At 39.1% G+C, this 27,937-nt stretch overlaps 1 protein-coding gene across 29 annotated transcripts in view; it reads right to left on the bottom strand.

Moving 5' to 3' along the window:
• Nucleotides 1-27,489, bottom strand: part of ARPP21 (cAMP regulated phosphoprotein 21) — a 140,967-nt gene extending 113,478 nt beyond the window's left edge. For 4 of the 29 annotated variants that reach the window (XM_021553238.3, XM_021553248.3, XM_021553249.3 and 1 more), the window contains exon 1: nucleotides 24,928-25,371. The gene's annotated coding sequence lies outside the window, so the exon portion shown is untranslated. Of the gene's footprint in view, nucleotides 1-208; nucleotides 724-7,432; nucleotides 13,452-23,043; nucleotides 23,425-23,456; nucleotides 23,650-23,916; nucleotides 24,167-24,239; nucleotides 24,360-24,381; nucleotides 24,659-24,927; nucleotides 25,375-27,341 lie in introns of those variants that run through there. The other 25 variants (XM_021553224.3, XM_021553239.3, XM_077786555.1 and 22 more) reach the window with 18 other exon arrangements.
• Nucleotides 27,490-27,937: the final 448 nt, after the last annotated feature.

Raw genomic sequence — 27,937 nt, 5'->3', positions numbered from 1 at the left:
CTCTCTTTTTTTCTCCTTCTAAACATTTTGTAAAATTCACTGGTGAATTAAGGATTTTTTACCTATGTGCCCATATTTGGAGTCTAGGCTGACTTTGCCCTTCCAAGAACTGAAACCATCCTGTTGTGTAAAATAAGAAGTCTGTTTGGTTAATTAGTTCTTCACGTGTAACACTATGTTATCTGAGCCTCAAGCTTTATTCTGATACCTTCAAGATTTTCAAAGGCTGATGAAACATGACACAACTATGAGAAAGGGCAGCTGTCAATAACCACTTCTGTCACTGTAATCCCAGTTCTCCTCCGATCTGTGGTCCTTCTTGCAAATCACCCCTCCTAAAGGAAAAAAAAAGATCTTATCCTTTGCATCTTTTATTTTAATATGTCAAAGTGCAATGGCAAGGATTTATGACTTTTTCTTCTGATGTCAGAACTTGTGCCTGAGAATTTTACGCAAAAGACAATAATTTACTGTATGCTTTGCTTAACTTATGACACACTCTATAGCAAAACAAATCTTCTGATCAAATACTGATTAAAACCCCTTATCTGCTACACAATTCAAGACACTGAGAGGAGGGAAAGAATTGCAGTTTCATACAGAAGAATAAAGCAAATAAACTAATTCACAAATAGTATTATAAGTGCTACAATATCTCAAAATCACGCAATTATGACATCCAGTTTATAAGTATTACTTTCAATAAACAAATAGAAAATCAAACACACCCTCCCCTTCCCCCTCTGCCCCAAACCCCTAGTAAATATGCTCTGTTTCAAAATGGGGTTAAAACAACCAGGGTCCTGTTATATATAGGTGCTGACTATAAGTCAGCTCACCAACATTCCAAATTTTAGCAAATACCATCAGAAGCAAGTGTAAATAACAACACACTAGCAACTCTGCTACAGAATCACTGAACTTTCAATAATGCATGACTTTAAAAAAAATCCATACAACTAAGTGAAAACTTTCACCCCATTAAAGAAATGAAAAAATCCCAGTTTAAAATATCAAAACATTTATTACCATAAGAAATATCTCTTTTTTACTAAATGAGTAATCACCTGACAGTATAAGTTATGGCCATATTGTAAAAAAACTTGAGAAGAACTGAAAAACTAATTTTATAACAAAATATATTTAATATTAACTTCAGCTGCTAGGTAGCTGAGCTATTTCTCAAAATAATTCAATTAAAATAGCTGTATCTTTGAGCAACCCTCTCTCTTCTCCTTAAAAGCTCATACTTCAACTGTCAGCTGATTTTCTGTATGCTGACCAGAATTAACTGGGCTGAAGTTTTTTTCCTTTTGCTCTTGCCTATGCATCTATGCTGCACAGGTGATTTTTCACTGCTCTTACAGATGAGCATTGGCTATTATACACATATACCATATACACATCATAACCTGACAAGTTTCATTTTCTTCTTCTAGAAATCCAACAGAAAATAAAATTAATAAAACTGTTGCATACCTTAAAAATAAAGTAAAGCAGTAAGTTCAGTTCTGTACTTTTAGTTAGACCCATAGCCGTCTCCAGTCAGAGAAGTTGTGGGCACACTATAGCCTATCTTCTAGATAGGAAAGTAACACCTTCAGAAAATACCCATTATTTAGGAAGGACCAAGCACAGGTCCATCAGCAACTCCTAAAACTGAACCATGCAGTCCAGTATGTTAAAGGCACAATGGCACCCAAAAAGCTAGGTTGGATTCAAGTTGAGAATTGGGCCACAAAAGCCCTGATCCTCAGAAGCTCCTGCATGGAGACATGAACCAACCTCACACCTGTAACCTCATTGTTACATTTAAGGGATACTTCTTGCTTCAGAGAAAAATGAAATGGATAAACCCCCAATGAACAGTAATATTTCTCTCTTCTTTCTACCCCTCTTCTGAATCTTAGATATTTTAAAAGACCTTCCGAGTTAGACAGCCAGCTCATGGAAAACAAATGTACAAGTTAGTACCTTCATGCTAGTACAGGACCATAAAAATGGTTGGGTTTACTAACAGTAAACCCCACCTTGACCTATAAACAAGGAGTCTTGAAGCCGTGGTTGTCAGAGCTACTCACACAGTACACCTTCCAACACCAATTCAAGATTGTCAGCAATTGCAAAGATAACACCAAAGATAACACCTGTGAAGCCATCTAAAGCTGCAACTGTTTTTAAAGCATTTCACATAGCACTGTGCTTTTAAAGTTTAATTTGGCATTTTAACTAGAATTAACAAATTAAATAAATTGCATCCTCTTTGAAGAGGGAAATAGTTTTTAAGCTGTGTTTATCCAGAATCTTCCACATTTTGACAGGAGCTGCTTGGAGCTACCATAGTATGGAAAGCAAATCTACCAAAATGAGACAACAATGTGGTAAGGATGTTTAGGGAGAAGGCCAAATCTCAACTAAAAATGTAAAACAGCTGTTATCATTCTGTTCATCAGAATACAGAATAAAGAATAACAATAAAGACACTTAAACATTCATAAAGCTCCAATGATAGCTGGACACCAAAATATCACAGACCCTTACAAATATTCTAGTTTCTTATCATAACTGGATAAAACCAAACAGAATTTCTGCACTTGAACTCCAATTATAGCAAGTTAAACAAATCATTGTAAATGCAATACCCTGCTGCTGATCATAAATGGTCCTGCTGCTCCATACAAACTCCTCTTGATTTAAAAGGGAGTCGTAAGAGGAGGAGGATGGTGGAAAACCTGAAGAATAACAGTAATGTTGACAATGAAAATGAATCTATCTTCCTGAACTAAACAGAAATAATCAGACTCTCACATGGCCAGTATCAGATCAATCTGCCTGCTCCTGCAAGTTACTTAAGAAGCCTCTGTTGTCTGACAGCTAAAACATCCGAACATTACAATCCAATCAAACTGATTAAAGGAAGGATGACATTGAGAGCAGACTAAAATGAGATGAGCACAGCCCAAGAGTCCTAACACTAGTGAACAGAGCAAGACTTGCTGTGCTGCCATAGCAGCTTGCAGAGGTTAGCTTCAGCAATCACTGAGCATTCACTTCTACTCAGCTCAGGGCTTTGGTAACATTCCTGATATCGGCATGGTGCAGCCTTGGCACAGGAACTGTTAATTGTGCAGCAGTACAATAACCAAAGGCTTGCTAGATTGCAAAATGGCATGACACGAGTCAGCAGAATACAAATGCAATTTAAGTATCCCTTTAGTTGTCTTTAAGCCAAGGAAGTAATATTTGAACCTGTTTTTATAAAGCATTTATCCACATTTAAAAGAATGTACTGAGATGTAATGTGGCTGTAATGGAGCTCACTGTTTAGCCTTCTCATTTCACTGCATAATGTAATTTATTTCTCCTTGTAATAGTTTTCATTAAATAAAGAAGAAGGACTGGTTGCTATGCATTTTTCACAAGGATATCAGGATGTCATTCATGACCTGATTTTTATCACCACTGGGCACAGAAAATAATTTTCATGCAAAAGGAAAAAAAATACATTAATGTTAAATTTCAAAAGATATTTTAAAAACAAAGAAGTAAAGATTTTCAAAGTGATGGCTCCCACAGCATACATAATGTGTCATAAGAAATATTCCATATTGCTATATTCTATGTTTTATGCAATTTAGCCTAGTTATTATGGCTGTGGGAACCATAAGCAGCCATCCTGACAATTTCATTCTCAACTGCAATGTTGCAATAAGGGAGTTTCAGTACTTAATTTCCCTGTTTGTTTCAAAAATGAGGGAGGAAAAGAAAGGGGGGGAAGATACAAGGAAATAGCACAAGAAAAAGGAGGAAGAATATTGTCATTTCTTTGTGTTCTAATTATTTAAGTCCGTGGTGAATTTGGTATTTAAAAAGAGCTGTGAGCATGGAGTATTAGGAAAACCAGCACTTACACTAATCCACTTTTAACAAACCCTGCAGACAAATTTGTTATCCCTGGAATGTATTACCCTGCTATGGGGCAGCGACACCAACACCATTAGATCCCCCTTTTTCTTTCCCCCATTACGAATGCAGCCAGCCAAGAAAAGGCCTGTATCTCTTGGACAACTGAAGGACCTTATATTTCCCATTAACAGTTGCCAGATCTTCTCTAGTTAGAATGAAATTCTTCAATCTACAACAATATGATCCCCAAAAAATTTACCAAGTGACAACAGGGTCTGTAGATGGACAAGTCCTGTGCACAGCCAGGAGTTGGGCTCAATGATCCTTGTCGTCCCTTCTAACTCAGCTTATTCTGTGATTCTGTGAAATTCAATACAAAGGGAAGCCATCTTTCTTTATCCCCAGGAGAGAGAGAACCTTCCCAAGACATAGAAAACCACATTATTTTGTAATTCTTACATTTGCTGCTGTGTGTTATTTTTTCAGTCTGCATGTTTATTACTTCCCTATTCCCATTTCATCTTCTCAATATAGACAAAGCCTGAGAAACTACACAACAGGATTACACCAACCCTTTAAATACTAATACAACCCCGAATACTAATCATTGTAACTTTTAGCTTTGGAGCTCATTCTCCTAAAAAAAGCAAGCAAATCCCCCAAATCCAGCTCCACCCACACACTTCTTGTTCAAAGAGCTTTGTATTTACATATTTAATTTCGTCACTCAACCCTGAGTTTCCCACCCATTTAGAGACAGAGCAATTATTAAAGAGCAAAAAATTCTTGCCACTGGACAAGTCTTTCTTTGCATGCTTTCTCCTGCAAAAGTATCCAAACACACTACTGCTCCTGAAAATTCAAATCTCAAAGCCACAAGAGGATATATAAACCTCTGATTTTCTTTTAGAAGTGTACTTGAAGAACAGGGAGTAGAGAGGGAGTTTATTGCTCTTTCATTTTTCTTTCCTTAAAAGCCTTAATATGGCTTTTTTCAATCCTTATCTGAACCAATACCACCTTAAGTCAGACAAATTTTAGCCTGCTTCCAGTCTGATGGGATAAACAGGAATAAAAAATCTGAGACTGTTTACATTTGTATATGACTGCAGCCAAAGACAGGTGCAAAGGCTGCCAGCTGTAATTGCTCACATATTACCTTATGCCGAATGTTGATTTTTTTTATTCAACAAAAGGTTAGAATTTTAAAGATTAATGGCCTCCTAAATGGTATTATCTAATAAAACTGCCCAAAATTCAACTGCTAGGTTCAACAAAGGGTTTTGTTTCTTGGAAATCTTTGTTCTGGGAAACATTAAGACCTCACAAAATCAAAATACCAAGGCACTGACAGAATAGAAAAAATACTGAGATAGACAAGCAGCCTCCAGCATTCATACTGGTGGCTTGACAACTCAGAATGGAACAATGGGGCAAGACTTTTTGAGTGCCAGCTGAATGAAACCTGCTCCAGTCATCCTACTCTACCAAAATACCATCTCCCTGAAGCATACTTCCTTTGACTAATAAAACTTACACTTCTAGAAAAGCAACATGTCCCGTAATATTTCTACCTAACCAAAAATATTTACAGAATCAAGCTTCATTCACTGCAAAAGGCCTGTCACCAATTGTAAAAAATCAAAGAAAATAGCTGTAGCAGAATATAGTCAATGATGAATCTTTTCAACAATGGCTTTAAAACCAACAGTGAAACAGAAGCCCAACATTTGTAAATATTCTGTCTGCTGTGGGCAAATCTGCTCTGCATGCATTCAAGTTGTTGAGACCAGAAGGTCACAGTGAAAATTTCCATACATTATCAGGAATGGCCTCATTCTTGGCTATCTTGCCTACCCAAAAATCTTTCATCTCTCATGTTCTAGCCAAAATCAGAGCATGACAAGAATATTACTGTTTTGAAGGCCCTGGCATATAGATATTTTCATACTTAGGACAGTCTAAGAATTGAAGTATGTTGACATTCCAGTACACTGAACATACATGAACAGAACACATTAGTTTGCTATTTGCATGGCTGCCAAAAATGGCATGATATGGAGAACTAAGAGTATTGGCAGGAATACCGAGCAGTACTAAAAACACAAACCAGGGAAGAAAACACAAAGTTAAATAAGCATTTGAAAGGTATTCTTAATCTTGTAACTTTCTGAAATCAATGAACTCTGTTTAGGTTTATCAATACCATAACAAATGTATCCATAGCCCACTAACTGTATGTGGGAATGCTTTCCCACTCACTGTTGGGAAGAACGTGACTTACCTTCTTGAAGCAATAAAACCCTGACGATACAAAGGCATGTCTCCCATTTTCTGTTTGGCTGCAGGAATGTGAATCTCTGCCTCTATTACACCATTTGCCTCCCACCTATGCCTGTTCAATGTAAAGGACCCTTTTTTCAATGTGTGGGACTAAGAAGGGAAGAGTTGGATCTTGGTGTAAACTCTAAGAACAGCTGCAAAACATAACTCGTACAGCTATTTCATAAGGGAGGCCAGAATCAGTATTTTAAAACAATTTGTAACACTTGTTTTCCTCCTCAAGAGGCTTTTCAGCATAAAAAAACTTTTGAAGCATGAAGTCAAAGAGCAGGGATAATTAAGAGAGTCAGTTCCCCTGTTTTTGGCGAGTATCACCACTAGCATCTTAACAACTAATAGGCTAATCCCTGGAAAATGACAATACACTTGGCTGTCCAAGCATCATTTATCGAGCACTGCAAATAACTTGCGTGCCATTGGTAAAAAACAAGCTGCTAGAAGATCTCCTTTAGAGGATATTCTTTCCCTTTCATTCATTATCAACATGTCTCACTATTATCCTCTGAGCTGTAAAAAATATATCCCAAATGTTTAAGTTCTGGATAGTCACTTTTTTGGGGGTTGCCAAGGGTTCAAATGCAATAGGAGAAACCTGCTTCGATTTCAGTGGAAGCAATTTCCTCGGTATGCAAACATTTAGTATCTTGTAACAATTGATTCAAATATCAGACTCCTTGCCACAGCAGAATTAACAGTCTTCCAGCTGAAGCTGTGATTGGCAAAGCTACTGATGCACCCCTCCCACTCCACAGTGCTGTGTGGCTGTGGCTTGTAATTCCACCCCTGTATTGCACACATTGTTTCAGAGGTCTCAAGATCAGCTTACCTCCTTCTATTCTGAAAATGCTCTGCCTTCTTCTACTGAAATCAAAGCTCTTCTCATCTCATTACAAACATTCAAGATTTTGCATGAGTGACCTTATAAAACTAACCAAAATGAAACAAAGAATTTTAACAATTTTTTTTTAATTCGCTCAAAGTAAAAATGTCTGCATTATTTTCCTTTACATCCACTTCTTTAGTTTTTATAATTCCTTATGAAAAAGGTTTCTTGACTTCATAGGGCAAATAGGCATATCAGTCCAAGCATGTGAACCAGTACAAGAACAAATTTAATATAGTTAGTTGGAATCTCTGGCAATTCACAACAGGGAGAAAAAAAAAATTACATAGTAATACAAACCTTGAGGTCTGAAGGGATAATTTAAGTACATCAAATTTATTTCAGTTTCAAGAGACACAACATAAAACTTCTTTCAATGGTCTTTAGTTCTTCTGCCAAGTGCTTCTCTGAGCATGTTCCAAACTCAAAATTATCTCCCAGGAGAGTATCTCAGGTCAGAGCTTTCTTTCATTGTTTCTGGTTTTGCTCCTATATGGAGAGTATAAGTTCCAGATGTGAACTGGGAATGTACAACCACCACATTTTTGCTTTCTTGGTCCTTTAGAAGATTCTATAGGAACTGAAAGGAGTTAATTAGTTTTTCATCTATACACTGTCTCTTGGGGAAGCCTGGTACCATAAAACTTACAGATTTCTTTCTCTCCCAAAATATGGACACTTTGTGAAATCACTCAATGTTTACAAAAGAACATGATGGGGCCCTTCTTTGTAAATGAAAAATGGTGTTTCAACACTCATTTGTAGAGGGGCTGGCTTTTTCTGGTAAACACCAATATTATGTGTTTGCAACTGGTGTGTACACATTTTTTAAGAAACAGAAATGCTATTAGTTTACTTGGTTAAATTTAACCTAATCATTTTTATGGTTTCCTTCTCTCTTCACTTATTTTACTACTCGTGACCACACAAAATGCAAAAATTTAATTGCAGGAAAGTACAGCTAAGCTTACTTGTGTAAACATACATGTGTATCTATACAAGAAACCTGAGTATTAATAAAACAAGGTAAAACAACTTTTATTTTTGCTTAAACTGCAGTTGCATCTATTTTCACATGGTTTTGTGGAAGCTAAAATCAGCTGAGTATCATCCTACTGGGGCAAATGGGTAGTGACATCCTCTAAGCACTGACAAACACATGTAATTCAACACTTAAACATTCACAGCTGTTTTAACAGATCAGACTGAAATTTTTTTCCAGTGTGAAGTCCCAAAGAAACACTTGTGCTGACTGCTAGTGACACACATGGAAGAGTGTTTATGCTTCTGACACACTCTATGTATAAATTACTGAATGCACGGTTTACTTTCAGTTGCTCAGACAATGGATATATGTTCCTGTCAGACACTCAGAAATCCAACACAACAGTCTGTAGCTCAACCTATACTTCACCATAGTAGGAAAAAATTGTCTTTCAGCTCTTCTGGCTGATGTAAAAGGTTTTATTAGGAATCCTTCCCTCTCAAAGAGCAAAATAATGTTAAATACATTAATGTTTTACTGCTGCCATAGGCTTATTTTATTAAAAAATCTAGTTTTGAAATTTATGCCCCAGGTCAACCTTTTTTTTTTCAAAATTCAAAATGCATTACACATTTTCAACAACATAAGAAACTATTAAAGACATGAAAAAGAACTCTGCATAACCAGAAAGTTGCTCTTGTGCAGACAGGGAAGACAGAACCGGTATAGGGATGTTCCTTGGTTCACAGAGGTATGAGAAATGGGTAATCTCATTATATCAAAAGTATCAGAAAATTCAAAGGGACTCAAAAGATAAACAGGGCATTATTGAAAACAAGAAAGATAAAGACTGGCTGCAGCTAGCTGCAGCTAGAAGAAACTGTAAATTTTCCAGCAGTATAAGAAAATTTGGAGATCAGAGAAGCATAATACTCCAGGGTAACTAGAAAAGAAAAAGGACAACTGCCGTTTTAAATTCAACCCTTATTTTACACTGAGCATAACATTGGAAAAACAATTAACACAATTGTCAAAGCCATTCATCCACGGCTGGTACCTCCTTGGATAGGCAGGGAAATGGGATGCAAACTCTGGCACAAAGGAGGGTGCCTGTTATACAGGTACTCCTCAAAAAGAACCTAGAATAGCACTGAGAAAGACTATAAAAAAGCCTGAAATTTACAGCAGAGAGAAGTTCTACAAAAACCAGTTATAACAGTTATAGGAAAAACTTTAGTAAGGAGAAAGAAAATTAAATTTCTGTCTAAAAGCAACCGATTTAATGAAAAGGTACATTTACAAGTCAGTGGCATAAAAAAGTGGTTGTTTCAGGCACAAGCTTCAGTAATGTCCAGGCTACACCCAAGAGTGAAACTGTGATGCCATAGTGGAAGCCAGTGGAAGGCTTAAAAGCCAAAGCCAAGACCTCTCACGTACACAGCAAACCAGACAACACCTGGTTTTAAGTCACTTCTGTATTCCAGTCTCCTGAACAATCCTGTCAAGTGAAAAATAATGGCTTCTAATGCAAAGTAATAGTCTCAAAAATAAAAGTTACAGAGTCCACACACAGATGCAGAAAGCAATTAAATTCTTATACGTGCCTACACAATCATTATAATATACATTTTCATGATATTCTGAAACAGTTGTGAAAAATATTTGCAATCCAAAAATAAAACAGATAAATAAAGACTCCAATTTCAATGCTGATTATTTTTGACTCACAGCTGTATCAAAAGAGCTACTGGTTTTTAAAGATTGAATAGGATTCAGCATAGAGGATTATAAATTATTACTGCTTACTAAAAGGGGATGACCTTTTATGCATTCTACACAAAATAAAGGCACTAGAGGGGGATTCACATACCTAGAATGAAACGGGTCATGTCTACTTCATAACTTTTTCAAAAACTTCCCCCTCAAATTGTTTTGCCTATCAAACTTTCACCTGAAAATAAAAAGCTGCCTACATAAGCGACAGCTGTCTGCAATACTTAAATCTGGTGGGTTTGGATGTATTCTAATTATTTGTATTACCATCAGGTTAAACAATGGTGAGTATTGTTTTTTCTGTGTTTTTTTGGGTTTTTTTTATTTTAAATCTATCCTGGCTAGAGCTAACACTTAATATAAGCTATATATATAAGCATGTTTCTAGACTTAAAATATGAAATAAATTAGCTGAAAGAAATCTCTTCATTCTTTCAAGCTCTGTCACAAGTACTGAGACTTTTAAATTTTCAAATGGTTAAGACTTTATTTTCAAATTATCTTTATTTGTACCTGTTTAAATTCTTCAACATTATCAACCGCTGAAACAAAAACATGCTATCACATTATTTGTCTGGAAAAGAGCCAATAAGTAAAGTCTGTAATACCCAAGGGTGACAGTAGAGTGTAACTGCAGCCAAAGGAAAGTGAGGGTCTCCAAATTTGCTGCAGATTGCAGGGCTGCACACGAGTAACTGTGTAACTCAGCTGTGACTGAGCTAACTTGTGAAGGTATCATGACTTGATTGTACATGCCAATATAAGCCCAACAGAGGCAAAGTGAATATTCCTATTGTGCCTCTTTATAATAAAAGGCTCTAAAATGCCATCATTTCTAATTAATGGGGGGGGAAAAAAAATCAAGATTCAAGGGAAAGTAAGTCCAAAAAGTGAGTATATCCTTCTAGGACACTGAGGAATACAGAGGCTAAATAAGCAATGAAGTTAGTCAAAATAAGAGCTAGATGACTAACCAGCACCCCCTTTCCCAGATACATGGCCATCATTCACCAGCACCTTCCATTCTCCAGTGCCCCCTTTGTAACAGACACTTCTGTGGCAGGCAGGGAATGCTTGTGCATGAAAATAAGCCACTAACAAAACTGAAGGACATTTTAAAAAAATTATTTTGCCTATATACATAAAGATGCAGGGCACATAATAAGAAACCTTGAGCATCAGCATCTTTAACAAGAGTAATAACAACCAGAAAAATTTTCTGTGCTTCTTTCATATGACCTCCTGAATCATATTAGAATTAACTGAGCCTCTAGACGAAATTGTTTCAGAAACTACTACTACAAGATAGTAGGTAGGAAAGTGAAATAGCGATGGAAGACAAATGCTTTTGTTTATGCAAGACTCTGTCTATAGGATCCATTTTGTTATAAATCTCACTAGACTGAAACAGCAGTTACAAGCCATTTATAATAATGCTCGGATTCACTAGCTCCTTAAGAAAAATGAACTAAGAAATAAGCAGCATGCAAGCCTGCATCGTAAAACGGGCCATAAAAATGGGGAAAAACAGGTAACCACAGCAGCATCTAAATAGTAAACTGATGGCATTTTAGTTATTTGCAACAAATGCAGTATTGAAAGCAGACTGCTATTTTTCACACTTCTTTTACTAGCCTGATTAGTAGTGGCTACACTCTTGAAACCATTTCTTCATGTCTCACTTACAAGGAGGAGCAATCCCCTGGGGTACCTTGAGGCTCAAGGACCTCAGCCACAGCCCCAATGTGTTATGTTATGTCAATGGGGATGTTATGGGGCATCAATGCAAGCTGAACATGGCCATCAGGAAGGGCAAGCAGCACGATTTCCCTTCAAGTCTGCTTTCCTTACCCAACTAAGAATTCACTCCAAGTGCTTTTCAAGGCCTTGCTGGGACTATTCATTTGCAACATGGGTTTTATCTTCACTGCCTACCACACATCAGCTGCCAGCACACTGTACAGATGTATTTTGGGTCACCACAGCTAAATGTTGGACAGCTTTGTTTTCATTGAGCAGTGCAAACGATGACAAAAGTGTGTATTTTGTTTAAAAGCAGTTCCTTTTGTATTGTTTTCTTCCTCTATTCAGTTCCCAAATTAATCTTTCTTACAAAGTTTCACAGTGATGAGAGATGGCCAGTTGCCTATTCTCCTTCCAGAGGGACATTGATGCTTTTTAAAGCTGAATGTGAAAAAGGAAAATTCAATGCTGGATTGCTGGACTAAGTTTGTAAGAAAACCAAAAAACAAACATAAAACTTGAACAATGGGAATTTTCATTGTTCTCACATCTTTCTCAAACTTACTGTCTCATGGCTGACCATTCTCCTCTTGGAAAAGCTTCATGCTTCTCAATCACACTCCCCCCCGCACACACACATTTATCTGCTTTTCCTATTGGAAAATGTATTTTTGGGGAAAGTTACTATTTTTTGTGAGGACATTAGTATGCCATACAATTAGTCAACTTATACTATTCTGTAGCACTTTAATTTGTAACTACTCCCACTATCAGGAAGACCTCTTTTAAAGACAAAGATTATTAAAAGGCTTCAATAAAAAAGAAAAACCTTAAATTATCCAAATAACCTCAGAAAGGCATTTGGAAGTATTGAAAATCTGTCCCTTCCTGAAATAGAACCAAGAAAACCCCACCAAATATGTCATAGTATTTCACTAACACTACCACAAAATACTTCAAAAGGAAGGCGCTCTGGTTTTCCACTTGGAACTCAATGAACACATCCTCTCTTGGCAGATTAGTGAGCCAGTTTATAAAAGGGTCACCTTTAGCTTCTTGAAATAAACAGGCATTTTATGAACATCACACCCATCACCTACAGCCCATGCAGGGCTGAGAAGAACAGGTCTCTAGTGGCCGATGACCACTCCCAAACCATTTCCACATGCACACACTACACACAGCCAGGCATCAGCAGTAGCCCAGTGTCATCCTCCTCATTTTAAGCTTGAGAATTTACTTGTTGGGTTTTTTCCATTTCTTGCTTTTACAGAAATGCCAGTATAAAAAATAAGATTTCAACAATAAAGTTCTGCTTCACTGACACTAGTGAGCACATGAGTGGGGGTGGTCAAGACTGCATGTTGAATCTACAGTCCTTCTGCTGGGCTGAAGAGTATAAACTTTAACACAATATTACTTTTACAGCAATTTCCTCTACCATATATCAAAAGTTCAGTCATTTCAATGGCCAAATTTAGCAGAAAGATGAAAGTAAGTGTTATGCCTATCTTCCAAATGCAATCCTGTTGTTTCCTATCCACTGGAAAGGCAGTTGAGCAGCAAACTGATAATGCAGTCATATGGGGAAAATTCCAGCTTAGTTTGTCCAGTAATACAATTGCTAGATCTTAAACTTTTGAGTCCACAAAATATGTAGACACACATTTTGGAAGGATCTTCTGCCATACCAGCTTCCTGCTACAGAAGCAGGATCCTGCTGCATAGTTGACTGAGTTGCAGCAATAGTGTTATATAGGCTAATATTTCCATGCATTTATTTACAAGGATTAAGATTAGACAATCAAGTCAATAAAAACAAGAGTCAGTCAACTTAAACCTAGGCTATGTGAAAAAAAAAGTCCCTCTCACTGCATTCCAAGTCTGTGGTACTACAGACATTTCCACTCATGCTTTTAAAAATCACAAATCATCTCCTTGGCAAACAATTGAATTCAATAATTAAATTACCACCAAGGACACTGAGAAAGGCATAGGCACCATTATTTGTGGAATAAACAGCTTAAAAACATGACATCCCTCTAAAAAATGGAATGACTCCACACAACAGAATTTTGTATTTGAAAGGTAAGAGATTTCTTCAATTCATTCTACTAGATGGATAACTGAATTGACTGTCCACCAGTCTGGAAATTAACCCATTAAAAGAAACAAAAAAAACCAGTTCATAACTCCTATACATAACCTGTTCAGACTGCTGCCATCATTTCTTTATTAGGTTTCATTTCAGAATGTTACTTTCATAATAAACTGACAGAGTACAGTGAACAATTAGTGAACTAGGCACTAATGGCAATCAGATTACTGAAAAACAAATAACTGAATTAAATCCATAATTGGCAGCTGAATACAGGCATTTCTCCTGCTATATCTCAGCAGTGAGAAAAAGAAAACAAAATACTGAAGAAAATAAATTTCAGCTTTCAGATGATGGCAGCAAACCATGTTCTTTCAAACACAACCTTTACTCCTGTCTTCAGAAGAAGCTACTATACATGCATTTCCCAAAAATATACAGGGATTATGTATTTTGTATAGGTCCTCAGATGTGGACAGCTAGTTGCCTCCATTGGTAACAATCTCTACATCAATCAGTTTTCTCCAGTTTTGACCAGGATCTGTGGCCATGACATCATGATAACCAGAGGCACAAAAAGAATATATAACCTTCAGCTTTCAGTGCAGTTTCCAAGCTTACTCAACAAGTAAGCAGATATGAAATACAGAATAATTCTCTATATGTAAGAACACCAGTAATTTTCCCCTTCTTTCATTGTACAACCCAGTAACACAGTAAACTGCCTCCAACATACTCTTTTAGGTGCTATGCTGCTCACAACATAGATAGAAGTCCACCTGAAACATCAGAGAGCCAACGCATAAGTCTTTGACAACAAAAACACTGTTAAAGGTATTTAGTCCGCGTCATTTCCATTACACTTTCTTTTCTAGGCAACAGACACAAAATTGTATTGAAAATACTGCTAATCCTAGAAAACAAAAATAATTTAAATAAATAGATAGAGTATAGGGCACAACATTGTCCAGGGGCATGAAACACTCACACAATTCTATGGAGAATACTGAATTTAGATGAAGGCCCCAAAGGGACCCAGATATACCCACAGGTGCTCCATACATAAAGTTCAAAAGCACAGGGTCTTCTGGCTTTCACCATAAAACTTTTTGTTTCACAAATGCAATCAGACCTGATGGCACTCTCTTCTTAAGAGATACCAGAACAAAATCCAAGAAATTTGGGAACTGGTATATTCTGAATAATGACAGTATGTTTTATGTAACAGGTTTATTATAAACTAAATGTCCAAAAATCTACCAAGAAAGGCTGTTTTAAAAATTGCAGTGCTAGATGACTATTAAATCAAAGGTCTCAACTCTTTCAAACAGAGGCAAGTACCTGACATAGAAGAAGGCAAGCAAAAATAGCTGGAAAATGTGAACAAATGATGAAAATCCAAGAAAAGTCAGAAGGGTCAGTTTAACAATGTAAAATTTGCATAAGGGGCACAACTTAGAAAAAAGCAAAGGCTCAGTATGAAAAATGGCCAGATAGTATATGGAGCAGAATAGAAACAACTGATGAAAGTGGTCAAAACAGTCAAAAAAGAGGCAGAGATATGCCAGTGACTGCTTGAAATTCATGTATCAAGAAGCAGAACAAGGCAAGAGTTTATATTGGGACTGTGGTGAATTCCTCCTATATTTACCTTCCTGCACTTCCAGCAAGCTTCACGTCAGGGCTATGAACCGATTTTTAGGAAAATCCTTTGTTTATCTTACACTTAAGGACATAGTAATCTCCTAATTTCAGTATACTTTACTTCACATACTCAGTTTTGACAAAAGACTATAACATTAGATACCCTCCATATTTTTTTATTTTCTCTGCCGAGGAAGCAAAGCTACTTGAATTTATCCCCATTTTTCAGATTTTTTAATACAATAGTGTGTCAAGTTACTGTCCCAAAATAAACCATCTTAGGTCAGGAACAGAGCCCCTGAATTCCTTTTATTAAAATCATCTGTCTGGCAGTGAATAAACATTGAAATTGCTTGTACATGTAGCTGATGTTCCGAGGACCACTGGTACGTTACATCATATGCTAGCCTCATTCCAATGACTGAGTATGGGTAATAAGTGACAGATTCCAGAAGAATATTCAACTATGTACCAGAAATATGAGGGTCACTTATGCTCCTCTTTTGTTATGATCTCAGGCAACGCAAACCTAGCAAACTCATTCCCATGCCATAGAATTTTCTCACAATATACCACTAAATTTCTCAGTCTGCTGTTACATTATAGGCAAGCCAAAGACTCACGGCTCACTGGAGTTTCTCTCAAAGTCCTGAAATAATCAGAACCGATTTCATTTCTCCACATATTGAAATGGTGCTGTTTAATCAATAAAAAATTTTGTTAAGAAGTGTCAATATCTTACTGTCACATTTTCTGACATGCTCTTCTCCTGAAGCACTTTTATTACAGATGGCTTTGATGTCCCTGACAACATTAATAAAGACGTGACACAAGTGTATGTTATCAAACAAACACAAACAGGACTGGGTGCCAAAGGAATCCACATTTCGGCACTTGCTGCCTGGACATTGAGCCTAACTGTAGTACAGAAAATAGTTTGCAGCAGTTCTTTGAACACACAGCTCTCCAAGAAATAATTTGTAGAGGAAAAATTGTAATTAGCCTGTGTGAGTACGAATTATGTTCTCTGGTCTACTTCCTGAAAAAAAAACCAAAAAAAAACCCAAAAAAAACCAAAAACCCCTGAGGAATAACAAACACATCAAAGTAATACGTGGGCTTTGAGAGAGGTAGGTGCCTGCCGCATCTTCCTCCCGCATTGCGGAAACCATCACGACAACAGAGCGAATGGACAGGGTGTCTGTGGAACCACAGACCATGCCTACAGGGTTACCAGCAGCAGAACCACAGGTAGCTAAACTGCTGCAGCAGGATTTGCATCTCAATTTGCTCTTTCCTACAAATCCTTCCCCATTAATAGAAAGCCCTTTATGGAAAGGTGGGGATTTATGTAGCCACAGGGCATATTTTACTATTACAGCAAATACCTGACTAACTTATGAGGTACTGCCATGTCAAGAGAAGAGGTACCAAGGATAGAAACTAATTTATTTTCAGAGAACTGGCTACATACCACAGAATCCAGGATCTTGCATGTCTCCCCAAGACTAACCCACAAGTTTCTTACATTGACATTAAGCCAAGCTAAGAAGTCCCACTTTAGCCCACACTGCCAGTCCTCAGACTTTGGCAACAATTTTGTGATCTTCCTTTCTCTCCTGCCAGATAGGTGGCGGACAGGAGCAATTCTGCAATAGCAAAAATCAGAAGATGTAGATCATTTTCAACCCCTGTAACCTCAGATTTAGTGAGCTTAGGTGTGATTGCAGAGGAGTAGTCACTTTGTCCTGATCCTCTACGGAAAGATAGGCATCACAACACATGCATAAGGAATTTTATTTTTGTTCAAATCAGAAAAAATTATCTTGAAAAGAGGCTACACATTTATATATTTTCTCTGCATTATCCAAAATTCCAATTAGTTTATCTTCAGGGTATCTCCCCTGAAAGTTCTATTTCCCTTTGCTATCCTCCTACTTCAGATGCATCGCAAACTGATTTCACATCACAAGCAGTACTAATAGCACTAATCCTCCACTACGCCTTTACCCCATGACTCCCTTATCTCAGCCACCAATTTTGAGAGGGCTACTTTAAGAAGCAGGTCATTCAAGGACTTCTTTCAAATGCAGTCATTTTCAACAGTACAGATTAAACAAAAGTTGCATTATCCCGCAGTAATAATTCACTGTCTTCCGTATCTAACAGGATTCTTATGCTACTTGCCATAGCTCTTGTCACTAGAGTTCACTCCATTTTGCTGCTCGTTTGCAGAACAGTGGAAAAGCACATTGAGACACACAAAGCTAGTAAATACATTATGCTTTCCAATTTATGCTCCTTTTTGATGAGTTAAAACTTCCCCAAAAATCATACCTGGATCAAACATAGTTTCATTAGCATTTCCAGATGCTAACAGTAGTATGCATTATGAAATATGGCACTTTAAGAAGCCCTAAGTCACTCATTAGGCTTTCCTTATATAGATCAACATTTAGAATTCCCCTCTTGTTTTTGTTTTGTCTTGTAAAAGAAAGCTCTGAATTTTTCCTAAAGGAACAAAACCTGAAAGCATGAAAGTCAGACCTTCTCACTTCAGATTTCATGGTTTATAAAGTATACAAATTATAAAGCTATCAGACATTTCCTGGGCTTACATTAAAATCAGTAGTGAGCCTTTAGAGTGGACCAATTTATTTGATGTGTTTCCCTTAAAGCTTTTACGACACCATAAACATTTCTGACTCCATGACAAATGCTTTATAATGTATTAAGCAGCCTCATTTAAACTGTTCTAAATGTTATGCCAACGGCAATGTAACTGGAAATAGAATAGTCACTTGAAAATGGAGAAACCTCAAGGTATAGTTTGTATCACTGCAATTTATGATTTCCTTTCAGGCACTTCAAACAAAGTTCAATGGCACAAACACCTAAAAAAGCACAGAGTAGGCATATTCTTCAGAAGAACATCATGCTGTACCTATTTCACATAAGAGCATCAATACCACTGAAGCCTGCTCCCCAGTAAACTTCCCATCCAATCAAATATATAGTTGAACACTTCACACCAATAATAATTTAATTGTATTTATAAAATGCTTCTAATCACTGCAGTTTACCTTCATTGGCGTCAATCTACTAAGAAGCCTTACCATCCCTCTTTATGCGGGAACAAATTGTGAACTCTCACCACAGTAAAAAAAAAAAAAAGCATTACACCATGAAAAGCTCTGCAGGTCACCAAACCCAAGATGCCTGCACTCCCTGTGAAGAAAAGCAGCACAGTCTGACTGATATTTAATAATGAAAACTTACAGAATGCTTTCTGTAGTGAAGGCACAGGAAGATTTCAACCCATGAAGAAATAAAAATACAAATATTGTGACAGGATTCATTACTCACAAAATTATTAGCTGTTCAGGCATGCTTTTGATGACAGAGTTCAAATCCTAGAACATAAAACTGGCTCTGATGATTTTATGAATCCAGTAAAAATTATTGCTGCATGGCTGTAAAAATTGGGGTAAACAGAAGCTTGAAAGGAGGTGATTTGTATATATTTCCTTTTTATGTTTTAGCATCTATTGCAAACAGAAGACAAAAACTTTGAGAAATCAAAAACCAGAGCATTTAATTGTGGGAGCGGGTGGGGGAGTATTTGCTGGGGTTTTTCTTAATTGCTATTTTTTGTCACACCATCCTGCCAACCATGTAAATTTTCCTTTGACTTGAAGACATCCAGTTTTGGAAAAAAGCAATTTTATCAGTTGGAAGTTGTTACTAAGCTTCTAGAATTTTAACACATGTGCTGTATAAACAGCTCATAAATAAATTTTAGTATTGTTCAAGACTAAATTATGATTATGACAGAAAGCATTATATTGCAAAAACACTTCCATAGGATTTTGCTTTCTCATGGTGTTAGTCTTTGTAATCTGTGATTCTTGGCCTTAAACGATCAAGATCAGACATCTGACCTGATCCCTAAGTGTCCCAATTTCCCTGTGAAAATTTTCTTTCACTTATAAAAATGGCACTTCTCCCCTTACATACTTCAGCAGATGCTATGCGAACGTCTGCCCTAAGAACAGCCTGACATGGTTACTGCCTCCATACGTTGCCAATAACTAGAAAGTACTCTAAACCTCCTGCTTCATAAAGTCATTGGATATCCAAATCACAGATTTCAAATTCCCAGCTGTCACTGCCTAACTATTCCTTCTGCATTTCAGCTTAGTCATGATATATGACATTATCGCTCTCTTGCATTTTGCATCTTCCTTCAGCTCAAACCAAATAACCTATTTAGTATTTTTTTGACCACGTTTACCACAGCTGCAATTAGTTTGTGTAAAGTCATCCTGAACTACTCCTGTAAAAAAAGCAATTTCGTTTACTTCTTGTTTATGCACTTCTCTCTGTATTTAATCTGCTTTTTCCTCTCAGTAACGGAATTTACGTGCAATAGCCAGGAAAAAAAGGACCAAAAAAAAAAAAAAAAGGTATCAATTTCATATAACAACTCATTACCTATTTAGGACTCTAGAATGGTCAGAGTTTAAAGATCCCACCATGTGACTAAAAAATTGTGCATTTGAATGAAAGGAGACCTTTTCCACAACTTTTTCCAAGGAACCAAAAAAAGCGGATTACCCGAAAGCCTGGAAACTACAACAATGAAAAGGAAGTAGTAAATACCAGTAATATTACTACCAGGTGGAAGAGGGCAGCAGTGGCACAACATTATGGAATTGTTTTCTTGGGGTATTTTTCCCGAAAGGTAACAGAGGGCTCCAGTGCTCCTCCCCTGGAATCAATCCAATTCGTAACTTTGGACTGTCTATGTCACACATTAAGCATTAATACAGATTATTTATGTGCTTTCATAAACTAAGAAAAGCCAAGGAAATTCTATTTACCCAATCATACAACTTGCCTACTGTAAAACCAACATATGAGAACACATGAAGCCTAAAACTAGAGTTGCTTCAAACATCTAAGCAGCTGTAAAGTCCTGCAACTAAGCAGTCTGGACCTTCAGTGACAAATGAGGAATTGGCAAGAATCCATTGTAGATGTTATTTACCAAAAATTAGTTTTAATTAAAACTGAAAGTATTGTAGCTTTGTGGCGTATTGTCTTTTTTTATTTCTCTAATAAACTGTGTGTCTGTGAACACCAGCATACTCATGCAAGCCACAGTGGCTGTTCTTCCAATTTGGGTTCAAGCCTCCTTCTTAAGAAAGACCCCAAGAAAAATATATTCTGTCTGCAAACAGTAAGCAGTACGTCTACATGAGTTCATAGGCAGGTTTAATTTATTAAAATAAAACCAAACAAACCAGAGATGAGTCATTATTTGCACTTGTTCTGAAGTTACTTCCTTGTTAGAAGGACTTACCATTAAATTACATGTAAAAATAAAATACTTTGATAGTTACAAAAAAGCATGTAAACTTATTTACATCGACAAGTCACCATTTCATGTATCAAGTGGAAAAATTAGGAAACAAACACCAGCAATTATTCAGGGAAACTTACAATCCAGGGGTGACCCAGTTACAAGCCCAGAGACCAGAATAGGTCTAGCTTGATGACTGTCAAAAACTAGATGTATGACCTCAGATGGTTTGCATAATTTATCTGCAATTCAATTTACCCAGCTTTAATTAGGGAAAATCTAACTTACCTGGATTGCAGTTTGTCATCAAAATAGAATGTAGCCTAGAAATGCATGTTACCACACAGATATTCATACAGAATATTTTAAATCTTCAAAACCAATTGCTCTCCATTGGAATGTACAGAGTCTTTGCCACATATTACTTGTTTGATGAATGTTTCAATCTTCTAGAAGAAAAAGGAACCCATTTGCTTGACTTACTGCCTGCTAAGAACATTAATACAGAAATTCAAATCTAATAAATGAATAAGCAGGGGACAAATGGATTTTGCAAGTTTATTGCATGGTAGTTACATTACTTCTCAACTGGCCAATCTGTAATGATATTTTTGAAAAGAGATTACTTAACGTGAATAGCATTTCCTTTAAATAATCATGTAGCTTACACACATGTAGCTTTAAAACTTATCAAGGAAATTAAGCTGGGAGCAGTCACTGGATCAAGCCGCTCATTTGTGAGTAGTCCCTATAAACAAGGATTTGCCAGTCTGCCAAAATAATTTTCCTACTCTGAAATTACTGCCAACAAAATTGGTAATACCATTCAATGCAAGTTACAGATCTTGTACGTTATAAGCAGAGAGGTGTTATCATCAGCTGGTGTAATTCTGTACTGTTCTTAAGGCAAATGAAACTACATTAATTTAGAGACGCTGAAAATTTGTCCGGGAATCTGTCTTTAGCACAGATTAAACCATGGAGCCAATTTTAAAGCTCCCACTGACTGCAGCGAGACCAATGTCTACAGGATGCAAGACAGACTGTAAGTGAGCCATCCTAGAATTAGTACACTTTTCCTCTCCCCTACTCATTCCAAGTTTAAAGTTAGTTATTCAAAATCATAACCTGTGAGGAAGTCAAGAGCGCAGCAGATTTTAAAACTTTTTAGGTTTCTTTTATGTACTCCCTCCCTGAAATTCTGTTTACTAACAGTGATTTTTCAGGCCAAGTCTAGTTACTGTAATCATGCAAATAACCCCAGTAAAGCCCACAGGAAAAGCAGCACCATCAGGAAAACATGATTTGGCCCACATTTTTACTCCAACAGAATGAAGTTTCAAAGTTACTTTTGCACTGTTTTCTCCCTCTCTGAGAACTATAATTACACCTGTGTTAAAAATCTCTTCGCATTTTCTCTATCACCATTATGTAATTTTTCCTTCATGGGTACGATGCGGTGCAACACACGTCTGAGCAATCCTTATGTGCACACTTAGCCCAGGGGCAGTCAAAATGACTAGCACATAGCAGTAAGACATATTTGCTTCAAAAAGGATTTTGCAGGAGGGGTACTCAGCTGTTTCTTAGACCACCATCCTGTAAAACTGCAGACAACAGAGAGAAAATACAGTTGTTTTACACAAGACATTTTTAATCAAGGCGATTTTCTCTATGTGATTCCAAATGTGTGGATTCTTTCAAACAGCTAATAAACACATTTCTGACTATAAGTACACTGAACTTAACAGGGCAGTTTTCAAAAGTATCTCCATCTATCTCACCAAGTGGTATACACTGCAGTTGTCTATGGGTATTTTCCTTTACACTCACAAGAGATTTACAGCCAATTGCGTTCTGTGACCATTGCATGCAACAATGATTTTTAGTATCAACTGAACTTACTTTTAAGTGCAAGGAATAAAAACTCAAAATTCCTGCTTCAAGAAGCTACCAATAAGCATGCAAATAGAGATAATCATTAAAATTGGTAATCACAAGAAAAAAATTAAATATTTAAAATGTTCCTTAGCACTACTCCACTATAAGATACTTCACTATTAATTTTTTTTAATGGCATATTCTTCAACTTAAGCATGCCCACATAGAATAAGATTTACCAATAGCACAAAATAATCTATCTAGTTTGCTCCATGCAACTTTTTAAAAGAACTTTAAAAAAAAAAGCCTCCTAGACACCACAAAACTCTTCAGCTTAAAATGAGCTAATCAATCACCTTTCTGCACAGCTGCATTTTCTTTCATTAATGTAATATAAATATTTCAGGGATTTCCGTTTTTACCTTTGCATTTTTCCTTTTCCAGTATCCATAACCAATCATCGCTCTGCTCTTCCATTATGCTTCGTATATTGCAGAGTGAGAAGCATCTTCATTAAATAGTATTAAAAATAGAACACACCCGATCTCCCCACCGGAGCATGCTCTGACAGTGCTGATACCAGAGCTCTCAAGGTAACCATGCCCAGCTGGGAACTGAGAGGCAAAGTCAGTGCGAGATTAGCAATTTGCAAGCCCAATTGTGCACACAAAACTTGCCTCGATCCGTGACGAAGACTGCTAAAACAAAATCAGCGTGCAGTTAAATTATGCGATTCAAAAAGTTGCAGATCAGTTTACAGTACAGTTTTGGTTTGGTTGGTTTTCTTTTTTTACCCCCTCCCCATCACCCTCAGCTTCGATTGCTTTGTACTTGCCTAAAATGTGCATGTGTCATTTAGAAGAACGCGCACCGGGCATGCATCTGGCTCAGCATTGCAATGGCAGAGAAGTCAAACAGGTGATGCACAGACACTTGTGTCGCTCTCTAATGCTTTTGTTTCCCCTCCCGGCACATTTACAGCGATGTCACACGGCGGCGGGATGAGTTTTAAGCAAAACCGCACACACCTGGAAGCGCAGAGACACACCTAGCACGTAAAAATGCACCCGGAATCTGAGCGTGTTCCCCCCGCTGGCTGACGCGGTAAATGAAGGCAAAATAAATAACAGCAATTAAACAAGGCTGCGCAATGGCTGCGCTAGATGAGCACGTCGGGGTTAGATTTACAAGCGATATTGTTTGAGACGCACAGACAAGTAGGCAGAATACACCAAGCGGAGTAACATGAACTGCTTTTTGTGAAAACGGGACACCTAAAAATACTGCTGTAACACCTGGACTGTGATCCTCCTCCACTGCATGCAAAAAGAGATGCTAAGGAAGCATCAAGTAAATCTGTTGCCCTCTCATCACCACCCTTAAGAACAATGCCACTACAATCAGCCCAGGCTTGCCCTCCAGCAAACGCGGCTTTGAAAGCGGATCCGGCGATGCTGTTCACAAATCACCGAGTAAAACTTGAGATTTTCTTAAGAGTTTGATCCATTTTAGCTAAAATGACGGCAAGGAGGAGGGCGATCTCCCCCCGCAGACCCCCCCCCCACAAGGCGCTCGTCTCCCCTGCCGCAGCCCGGCTCCCGACCACCGGCCACCTCACCTCCGCGCCCGACCCCGACCCGCCTGCGCTCCGCCGGCAGCGCCTCTGCCGATGACCGCCGGCCGGCCGAAACTTTGGGAAGCCGCCGCCCTCCGCGGGGCAGGCGGCCCCGCCACCGCGCCGAGCCCTCCTTCCGCCCTACCTGGCTGTCAGCACCGCCACGCTGCCGCTCCGCAGTCCCGTGCGAGGCGCCGGCTCCAGCCCCGACAGCATCCTGCCCCGCCGCACTGCGAGCGACACCCTTTTTTCCCTTTTCTTTTCCCTCCCCCACTAGTAAATACCACATCTTAGAGCCGGAATCCTGCAGCCGCTATTAATAATTGCCCATCGCACGCAATAAAGGCAAGCCCCGGTTCCATACACAGCTCCTGTTTCCCCTTCTCTCCACTCCACATGCTCCAGCCGCCCTGACCTCAAAAATTAAAAGATCACGGGGAGGGGTGGCGGGGGGGGAGGGGGGGTGGAGGGGGGATGGGGCGAATGACTCCAAGAAATGACAGAAAACACATGCTGGAAGAAAAAAAAATAGACAAGAAAAAAAATCGCGACAACAAAGAACATCACGCCACACAAATGTCGACAGATTCTGCTTTGGCTTCCTTGGGTTTTGTTTATGGTTTTTTTTTTTTCGTTCCTTTTTGTTTTTCTTTTTTCTTTTTTTTTTTTTTTTTTTTTTTTTTTTTTTTACCTTGCCTGCAAACGGGATCTGCCCCCAGCGTCTTGGCGGCTCGGGCTATTTTTGTTTGTTTGGTATTTTTGGTTGGCCGGTTTGTTTATTTTGCTGCGGATACGCTGCTGTTACAGTACAGTGACTGTCTTCCTGAAAGACATGGTCTCTTCCTCCGCCTCCGCCGCGGGAGGAGATCCGCCGCCGCGCCGCGCTGCTGGCCGGGCGCGGTGGCCGCGGCGGCACCGCCCGACCCGCCGGCCGCCTCCTGTCCTGGCCCGGTCCGCCGCTCCGCCCGCTCTGCCCGTCCGCTCCCGGCGCCTGCCTGGATCCCCTTCTGGCTCGCTCCTCTCTCCCTGTCCTCCGTCCTTTATCTGCCGCGCTCCCGGGCTGTACTGTCTGTCTGCGAGTCTCTCCCTCTGCCTTTCTCTCTCTCCCCGCCCACGCAGCGTGGTGCGCCCCGGACCGCAGGCAGCGCCGCGCTCCGGCTCCGCCGCTCGCCGGCTCCGCGCTCGCTGCGCTCAGCGCCGCTGCCCCGGCTGCCGCACAGCACCCGCTGGCCGCGGCGCCATTGCGCTGCCTGCCCTCACCCCACCCGGCCCCGCACACGGCCCGGGGATGCCCGCCCGGGCCGGTGTCTGTCTGTCTGTCCATCCGCCCCGGCGCCTCTGGCTTCCCGCACGTCGACCCCTCCAGTCACATTGTTTCCCTCCCTCCCTCAAGCCCTCCCCGTCAGCCCATCCTCAGCCAAGAGCAGAGAGACAAAGCACCCGAGCGGGGCTAATAAGAAGAAAGCTCGTTAATCCCCTCCGATTCCTTGTTATTTGCTCACACCCACTCCCTGTCGCCCCCGACATACGACCCCCAAGAAAAATAAAGAAGGAAGGAAATGGGCCTTGACTCCAGAGAACATCTTTAAGTGAAAGGTCTAGGGAAGGTGGTTTTGATTATTATTTTTGCTGGTGAAACCTGACAGCCTTCAGGCTGATCAGTCGAGCTGCTAAAAGGGGTAAAAAAAATGAAAAAAAAAAAAAAGAGACTGCAGCACATTTTGGGTGGTAGCAGATGAGCCACTAAAAATGGGGCACATGATCCCCTTCCCCCTCCCCTGCCCAGCATGTCTCTAGGATCTGGCTTGATGATGTTTCCCTCGGAGCCTTGCTGCACACCATCAAGTCAGAGGGAAACAGGCAATTCACCAGCACACACGTTTCCAATACATGAAACCGCTGCTGTGCATTTAAAACCTGGGCCTCGTTTTACCCAGTTGAATACATCCAAGCATTCATTCTGCACCCAGCCGAGAAAAGGGCATTTACCTCTTTGCTAGGTGGCTATTAATATGCAGTAAAATTATAGCTGTACAACGCCAAATGTAATTGTCATAGATCATTTAGAGCAGATCCAGCAATTCAGCTGCTGGAAATGCATGCCTGTGAATAACCATGCATCTGGTACAATGCCCTCTACTACAATAACCTGAAAGGAGACAGAAGCGTCTGGTACTAGCTGCAATTAGTAATCCTATGGATGAAAAATAAACAGTCAATAAGTACAAAGCAGCAAGGTCCTATGAAATATAGAGATCATTTCTGTCTACGGTGATACAAATAACCCAGCTCCCACAGACAGACAATTCTTATTTAAAACACACAGTTAAAAATGCACTCCTTTCATGATGTGCTTTCAGAAAGCTCTAGTTAGAGAAGACAGTTTGCCATGGTTAATGAACATAGCAGAATTTGTGTACCAGTAAATATGGACAAATACACAGAAGGCCAGGGGGGTGTTGCAGGGAAATGTTTGCTTTAGTAGGTATTATCCTTGCACCCCTGGAACACCTCTTTCCCCTCGGAAGCAAACACCTGATTTTACTTGGGATTGCTGAATGGAATCAGACTGGAAGAATACAGTGAGTGATGAGCTACAACAGGGTGTGCATTAGCCAGCTCTTGGTGTACACTTCAAGTGATCAGAGGCATTTAGCCGGGCACACCAAAACCTGTTCTGCTAATGCACCTCCTGATGTGGTTTCCTTCTAGGATGATCACATGTGGTTCCATCTACTTTTAATTTCATTCTTAAAGTATTCACTTTAACGCTGTGCTAGAGGTTCCAGTTGAAAGCAAAAAGACCAGCAGAAAGGCTAGAAATGGCATTTGTGCGCTACACCTGGTGATGGGACAAGGACCAATTCTTTGCTTTTTGCCATTTGATGTTGCAGCCATGTCAACAGTAGACCAAGATGGTAATTTTCCAAGATGGTTATCAAAATTATTCTGAATTTACACTGAAATGGAGAGGGCCTCATCTGGCTGCTGCCCATCATTTCATTACTCCCAAGCAGGACACCCAGAGAAGGGAGAAAATGTATTCTGTGCCAGAACACAAAAGCAGTACTTACTCATGCCTTCACTAAATGCCTTGCAACTCACCTCCAGAAGGGAAGGGGACGAGAGTAGTGGAACGTTTCAGAACGTTGATCCAGTCACTAGACACCATGCACATGTAAAACAGCCACGTGTCCACAGCTTGTCTCTCACTGTCGAGACACTAGAGTGTCTTCAGAGTGGGAAGAGCCAAAACTATACATCAGATCTGTAAGAAGATAAAAATTAATCCAAGCTGTAGTCTGGCAGTTCATTCCACCCTCTCCTACGAGGCTGAATGTGCCTGGAGCAAGTTACCAAATGCTAAAAGATGCCAGCTAAAGCAACACCAGTGAAATAATCAGGAAAAAACCCCAGTATCACTCCAGTGTCACGTAATGTAGTTTTTCAACTCAGAATGTTGAGCAGCATCAAACACAGCATGTGACAATAAATGAAATTGCCTTCCTTTGTTAAGAAGTCACCTCAGACTTTCTCAGTCAGATACTAATCTGACAGAATATGCAGCCTACATCCCTTTCTTCAGAATTTTGTAGAAAGAAAAATCACAATCATTGGACAATCAGAATATTGAACAGGTGGCAAACCATAGCAGTGACTTGCTGCTGCCTGTCCTGAGCTGTAAACAAGGACAGGGATAA

This window comes from Lonchura striata, chromosome 1 (genome assembly GCF_046129695.1).
Source record: "Lonchura striata isolate bLonStr1 chromosome 1, bLonStr1.mat, whole genome shotgun sequence".
In the NCBI taxonomy this organism is placed as follows: Eukaryota; Metazoa; Chordata; class Aves; order Passeriformes; family Estrildidae; genus Lonchura; species Lonchura striata.
This window is presented reverse-complemented; position numbering and strand designations above follow the sequence as displayed.